Source organism: Eschrichtius robustus, chromosome 6 (genome assembly GCF_028021215.1).
Source record: "Eschrichtius robustus isolate mEscRob2 chromosome 6, mEscRob2.pri, whole genome shotgun sequence".
NCBI classification, from domain to species: Eukaryota; Metazoa; Chordata; class Mammalia; order Artiodactyla; family Eschrichtiidae; genus Eschrichtius; species Eschrichtius robustus.
In genome coordinates this window covers 124,998,623-125,006,322 of record NC_090829.1, presented here as the reverse complement: position 1 = coordinate 125,006,322, position 7,700 = coordinate 124,998,623, and the positions used below count along the sequence as shown (strand labels likewise).

At 33.6% G+C, this 7,700-nt stretch overlaps 1 pseudogene; it reads right to left on the bottom strand.

Moving 5' to 3' along the window:
* Window positions 1-2,655: 2,655 nt before the first annotated feature.
* On the bottom strand, window positions 2,656-7,460 carry LOC137765965 (multifunctional methyltransferase subunit TRM112-like protein pseudogene; annotated as a pseudogene).
* Window positions 7,461-7,700: the final 240 nt, after the last annotated feature.

The window sequence follows — 7,700 nt, the reverse complement described above, 5'->3', positions numbered from 1 at the left end:
CTTGTTCTGGCAGTGAGAAACAATCTGCTATTCTAAAATATTGTACCTGAAATCTACTATACTTGCTATTTCTTTGGCTGCATTTCAGAAGTCCAGTATGTTCTCTCTGCATAAAGTAATTAATGAAGTAAATAAATATCTCAGAACTTGTGGGCAGGTAACATAGACAGTTATGATAGTATCAAAAGGATAATTACATAAACATTCACTGAGAGAATAGAAATAACTGTTCAAGCAACCCAGACACTTGTCAAATATTTATCTTAATTCACTGTGAATTAAATACTCAAAATTAAGCATAGCCATGTTTATGGGTATTTCTTAGAGATGTAGTCCACAAGCTTAAACATGTATTAACACAAATAAAACACACAATGACTGAAGGCTAATAAGAGAAACAAAATGAAAAAATTGTGGGAGAAGGTTTAATAAGATATATCTTAAATATTGAAGTTGAAATTGCTATAAAGGGCATTTGCATTTTAAATACTTTTGATTTTTGAAAATAAGTTTAATTTATAATTAGAGCAGCATTGGATTGTCTCCATGTTGAAAAGTAGACAAATTTATGCTCAGTTTATAATATCAAGTGTGAATATTTTATTGCCTAAGATTTTGATTACTTCTGACATTGTTATCAAACATGGTCTAAATATGTTTGATTTTGTGCATATGTTATATTTCCAAATTATAATTTAAAATAAGGGAGAAAAAAAATGACTACTGAATGAATCATATACTTAATAAAGCACATTTGAAAATACCCATACGGCAAATTATGTGCATTTTATATAAAACCTTCAAGTAATTAAGTATATTTTCAACATTTATGTTTTGAAAATTAAAATTTGATTCCATTTCTATCAAACATATAACTCATGGTATAGGCTGTTAATCCATGTAATATGATGAAAGATATAATATTTTTCTATCTGTCTCCTCTCCTACTTTGTCTAGGCTGCAACTCAGAATCTGCATGAAAAATTAGGTTTTCATATTAGAGAGATCTCAATAAATCCCCTATATCATAATAGTTATTGTTAATACTATGTGAGTCTAAATATGTTAGCCCTGCTATAGTTAAGATTTTTCATAATTTGAAAATTTGGCATACAAATATACACATAGAGAAAAATATTGAATGAAAATTACATAGATGCTGAGAATCTGGAAATGTCGGAGCATCTGGAAGTTGAATCAATATTTCAGTTGTACCAGTCTAATCAAAAGGATTAGGGCAGGAACCTCAGCTTGCCAGGAGGGCCTCCTCAGTAGGTGTTCCTCTCAGTAGGAGTCTTGCAGCAGTTCTTGTAAACCCATACAGCCCTGGTGAGCTCTCTTCCACCCAGGTAACAGCTCAGGTGGAAAGGAGATAAAATACAGAATCTACAGGTGTGGAAACTACCCTTGATTAAAAGCCTCACATTCCACAGGAGCCATAATCTTTTGTACCAACTCCGTAGAGAGATCTTTCATGGACTGTACAAGGTACATGCCCAATTATGAGTCTCTACACTCAGAGAAACCTTGCAATAGGGCTTCCTATCAAGTATTTATTGTCCCTTGGTTTAAGTCAGCCTTCAATTAAGCAGTCGTTTTACCTTAAGCAGTGTTGCTTAGTAACTTAGTTGACAAATAACATCCTTACCCGTTTCTAGGGAAACAAAGCTAGGAAATTTAACTGAAAATAAAATTCTCTTGCAGAAGAGGAACAATTTTGTTAACCCTCTGCCAACACCATTAAAATGTAGACACAAAAGCCTTGCTGACACTCTTAATTGTTTAGCTCTTTCTGTGCATCAAGATAATAAATTGGAAGGTCATTAGCAAATACAGAGTAACCATTGGCCAAGGCTTATGTAACAAACATTTATGTAGGGTTTCTTCTTAAAATTAAGCAGTAGGTATGGTCCACCCTACTTCTATGTTGACGTAAGACATTATGTGGTCAATTAAATATATATTTTGTCACACTGGATTCATACACATTACACTGTAGCCCTACAAATCCCTATCAACAAGAGTTGTTTTCATTGACATGAAAACCAAAGAGAGAAAATTTGAAGATGAAAAGTATGCTCAATGTGGAGCATCTGCTTAAAATTCAAATAAAGATTGGAAACGGAATAGAAGCAGGAACAAGAAACCACACACAGAAACATCGAGGAAGACCGCAAACTACTAATGCAGGCGGCTATTGTGAGAATTATGAAAATGAGGAAGGTTCTAAAGCACCAGCAGTCACTTGGAGAAGTACTGACCCAGCTGTCTTCAAGATTCAAGCCTCGGGTCCCTAATTAAGAAATGCATTGACATTCTGATCGAGAAAGAATATTTGGAGCGAGTGGATGGTGAAAAGGACACCTACAGTTACTTGGCTTAACCCTCCTGGAAGGGTCTGACCGCGGGCGCAGCCCCTCGTCCCGGGGGAAGGATGGAGAGGAGTCGGCAGCGGCGGCGCCACCCGTATTTTTTTTTTTTTTTTTTTTTTGGTTTTGAAACTTTAATGAGAAAAAAAAAAAATAATACCGAGCTCAAGAACACTGTGTTTGGTGTGTCACTGGCCCAAGGGTTGGGGATACACAGGATAGAAATAGCAAACCGGATATACACGTAAACGAAGATACGCACGCTCACAATGAAAACCCGGGGCCTGGCACGCTTTTAAGTCTCAGTTTCCTCATCACTCAGCAGCATGTTGGGGATCCCACAGCTGATGGGGAACAGACGTCCCGACTCTGGGCATTGCAGGGTGCCCTCCAGCACATCCACCTCCAGCCTTTGGGCACCTCGACCAGATGCAAGGTGTCGGCAGCCTCCAGAAGCGCCGCCCACTCCACTTTGGGTATCATACGAGCCACGAAGTCGGGGTTGAACTCCACAGGGTTGATGCGGACCCCAGTGGCCTGTAGGCGTAGGGGGAAGCCACGGGGACCCAGCCCCGCACATGCGAGCTCAGCAGGCATTTATTAGTGACCTTAGTGAGAACTACTTCAGTGGTAAGTGGAATGAGATTGCAGTGGGTTGAGACGTGAATGGGAACTGAGGTAGTGAACACTATAATAGGTATGTGAAGGTGATACGCAATAAAGCATGGTAAGCTTAAATTCAGTATTTTATAAGGGATGATATCTGAGTCTTTTAAAAAATTGATGGGAAGAATATCAGTTAAAACAGTGTTCAAAATAAAGATTAACTGTCAAGAATGGGATAAATTATACTTTAAAAATTTGCAGATTATTACAAATCCCTAATTCGAAAATTAATATGGGGCATTGTATATAGGGGGTCGAGCAGAGTGTAGATTTGATAGAAAGTGAATGCTTTGTGGATAGTTTTTAGTTTAAATTTTAATAGGCATTGTTTAGTGTTAGAATTCTAATTACATACAATTTCTAATTACATACATACATTAAACATTTATTTACCATTTAACTCATAAAAGCCTCTGGGAATTGAATTTTATATTTGGTTCTTAGCAATATAAAAATGCTACAGGTTATACACATTTGACTTTCTCAAGAAGTATGCAAGTAAGTATGAAAAGATATATACAGTAAAAAGAATGGCAAAACCATTAAATTATGAATACATATGCAAATATTCTTTAATGAAAAATAATGGTTTATGTATTTTGGTTTTTTATCTACGTAAAGCTATTGAAATGAATTTTCAGTACATTCACCTTGGCTATAAGTAATCACCCAGCTTTGAAAATTTTTTTTATATATAAGATATAGGCATTGTTTAGTGTTAGAATTCTAATTACATATATATTTCTCAAGTCATTGAGGAAAATCTAGTTTTAAAAAATTAATATTTAAGCCATTGAATATTTTATAAAGTGATAAAATCAATAGTAGGGAAGGCTTTGTATGCGTGGGGACAGGAGTTTATGAGAACTCTGAACTTTATGTTCAATTATGCTGTGAACCTCAAACTGCTCACAAAAAACAAAATTGATTAATTAAAAAAATCAATAGAAGATGGTAATGTCAATGTGCTCTCATTGTCAGTGTAAAATGGAAATACTGTTAAAGGACTTATAAAGCCAAGTTGAATAATTTTCCATGTTAGAAATACTGCTGAGTATCATGTAAACCAATATTTAAGAAGAAAAATTTTAGATAAATATCACAATGTATAGAATTTTAAAAACTAATTCACATATATTAAGAATACTTCTATGCTTCTATGCATATCATATGTTCAGTATTTATACTTAATTTTATTATTCAAATTTCAAACAAAATTAATTTTAAACGCATCAAGGATACATTAAGAAACACATTAAAACAGATTATATACATGCAACTCTTTCTGTTGACTTATGAAGTCTTTGCACAAAAGCCATCATTTTAAAATTACTCTGTATGACTTTGAAGAGATCAAACACTTAGCCTAATATAGAGAATCAAACCACTGATAATGAAGAAGCACAGTAAAGATCAGCTTAAGTAACACCTCAACTTGGAAGTCTAGTCTGAATTCTCCAGGCAAACTTAAATATATTCCTATTAATTCTTTTTGTTTGTCCCTATAGATCCTTCCCTTAATATTTCTGTTAGAGAATTTTCAAAATATTAATATCTTGAAAGAATGAATGTAAGATTGAGGACAACAAATCTGATTCGAAAATGTTTTTTTGTTGCTGTTGGTGGTGGTGAATATAATTAAACCTGCTTTTTTAAGTTTTCAAGAGAATGATGATACTGAAATAATAGTCAATATTTTGGTCCTAAATGGTTTCATTCAATAGAAAATAAACATAAAATAAACAATGAAAAAAAAAACCCCTAATTCTAATGACTACTCCTTCTAGAAAAAAAAAATGAGCTAGAGTTTATATTCTTTTACAGAGATAGAAATGAATACTTATGCTAAGAATTCCACTTTTTTAAATACTTTATACCATGTTTTCATTTTTCAAATTTGCTTCCAATGTTTACAGGCTCTGTTTTATTAAGTATTCTTTATTTTACTCAAGTCTTTCTCAGTTGTATTTCATATCTACAAGAAAAATATAATAGGATGGCTTTCATCCTCAATAATCACTTTTATTTGAACTAACTCAATTCATATAATAGATGAGATACTGGTGTCTTTCTGAAGGAGGAACATTTTGTAAAAAACACATTTTGTTACAACAAGATATAATATCTTTCATGATAATCTTCCTATATCCCCTATATTCACCTTATTTCAGGTGACACCTCATTGCAATATATGTGGGTTGATAGATCTTTAAATGTGCTTATTTTTGAAATATTTATATTCTTTTGATAGGAAAACATTCTTCAAACTTATAATTCCTGTTATAAAATAGAAACAATTACCTTGGCCAACTTTGGTTTAAGAACAAAAGAGCAGGAATAGAATGAAAGTTTCTATGAATTTATTTTAGGTTTATTAGGAATAGTATTAGGAAAAAAAATTTGGCCCACTGTCTAAAGGATGGAAAAATAATTGCCGTGATTTACTTCTAAATGATTAAATGTTATGCTTCATATATTAGTTGTATCGTTAGGCTGGTTTCTGCTTCAGAATTCATGGTATTTTGAACAGAAATGATTAAAGAGGTTATTAGTAAATCTACAAAGAACAGGGCACACTGTGTTTAAACATTACCCTATCATCTGGGCTACAAATGTTCAGCATCATTATGTTTCCACAATAGCAATTTATTGTAACACTGAAGAGTAAGTAATCAATATAGGAAGGTAGGGCTTGTTACAGTTACAGAAAAGAGTACAGCCTCTTCTGTTCCAACCTTTGCAAAATCAGTAAGCAGTCCTATTTGTAAGGCAGCCTGTTAGTCTCATTCTCAGATGTCAGTGAGAGGTATGAGCTACAATTATCAAGCTAAAAACTGTTCCAGTGTTCACCTCTGATTTGATTTGTAACTCAATGAGAAATAAATTTAAGATACATCACTCTAAAAGAAGCATCACTTGAAATCCTGATTGTAAATATTAAAATGCTGAACATGTGTAGGTGCTTAAACTAATGCTGGAAGTATTAAAACAAGAAATAAATCATTAAGCCTAAAATATATATTATCTAATGAAAAATATTCTAGTTTACTCTTTGCCATATCTTCCAATCAATAGAGTTCTTTTCAGTTTGGAAACTTTCAACTGGATAGTTATATCACTTACACTGATAAATACCACTGGTGGCATGATAAACAATGGGTCTAAAAGTCACTGCCCTAAAGCATAGAATGTGTGATTTTATTTGAAAAGGTCTTGGAGATAATCAAAAACATATCTTCGTAGTACAGATGGAAAATCTAAGGCCCTGTAAACCTAGGTAGTAGGGGCAAGATTCATATTAAGTTTCTGTGTCTGGACTGCAGACTGAATCTCTTGACTTCCTGTGTTTTCCCAATATTCTCAGGTTTTGTGGTGATGCCTCTCAAATTTTATTGCCATCATTGAAGCTGTAGTTGTACTGGGTATGGCTTATTCAAGCACCATTTGTACATAGAAACATTGCTTTATCAGCTGGAATTATACCATGGGAAATTCTGGTAACTGCAGAGGCTCTAGATTTTATACATGGTCTAAATACAGCCGAGAAGGTATGGCTTGGTAGAGACAAGCCTGTACATGAGGGTGATTATGTTGAACTCTCTGCCCACAATACCAAAACTCCAGTGTCCATTATTATACCTATCATTATAGTGAATTTATCCTGTCTTGAGCCCTATTATTGCAAATAAATGTTGCTACCCTACTGTAGAACAGAAAATGGATATGTTTCTAACTGGTGAAACATTTTCTACTCTCTTGTAAATCTTTCTTCTGCTTCTACAAGTCTATCATAAAACCCTTATCAAATAAACGTGCTACAGCAGGATCTCCCCAACATAAGCACAATCTGTGATTAGGAGAATTTGGGAGGATCGTTCTTACGCATGCTAAATGAGCAGGGGAGACCCTATTCAAGGAAACAGAGATGACCAAAAGCCTTGAGTGAAGAAAGTGTAAATTGTGGGAACAGGAGAATTAGACTTAAAGGTTGTTGTTCCTTGAGTTCATATTTTTCATAAACCAAGTTTTTAATACCACAGCCAATTGGGTAATTGGTGGTAGTGAGTGTTAAATAGGAAAAACTGAGTGACAGTCTGATCTGTTTTTGCTTGTAGAGTAAGTTTTTAAAAGTGTTTTGGAAGTAAAATGGAGAGTGAACAGCAAACCAAATGATCCATGATAGTTAAGCTTATTTTCTGAAAATGAAATTTGAGCTTCAATGTGTTCATTTCAATTAAGTGTTAAGTACTAATTAATTTATAATGATTCTTACAGAGCAGTTTTGTCTTCAACTGAATGTAAATTTGACTGATGAAGTTCATCGATTATATGTGTAAAACTATGGAATATTCCCCATGTAGGTTTTAATGTAATCAGTGTTAATTAATAATTACCAAAGTTGCAAGGTTTCTTCACAAATTCCATTAAGCCTCTACTGCTAACGATTTTCTTTGCAGAGAAAATCAAATGTCTGATTCCTAGTACATTTCTATTTATAACAATATTTCTAATTGACATTTTCTGAATTAATAAGGTCACATATTTTATAACAGATGGGATTTTCTAAGATACTTATCATGAATCCATTGATACTTAAAGTGCTACGACTAGACTTGTAGATTTATGTAAATAAGCACAATTCTGGCATTTTAATGCATTCTGCTA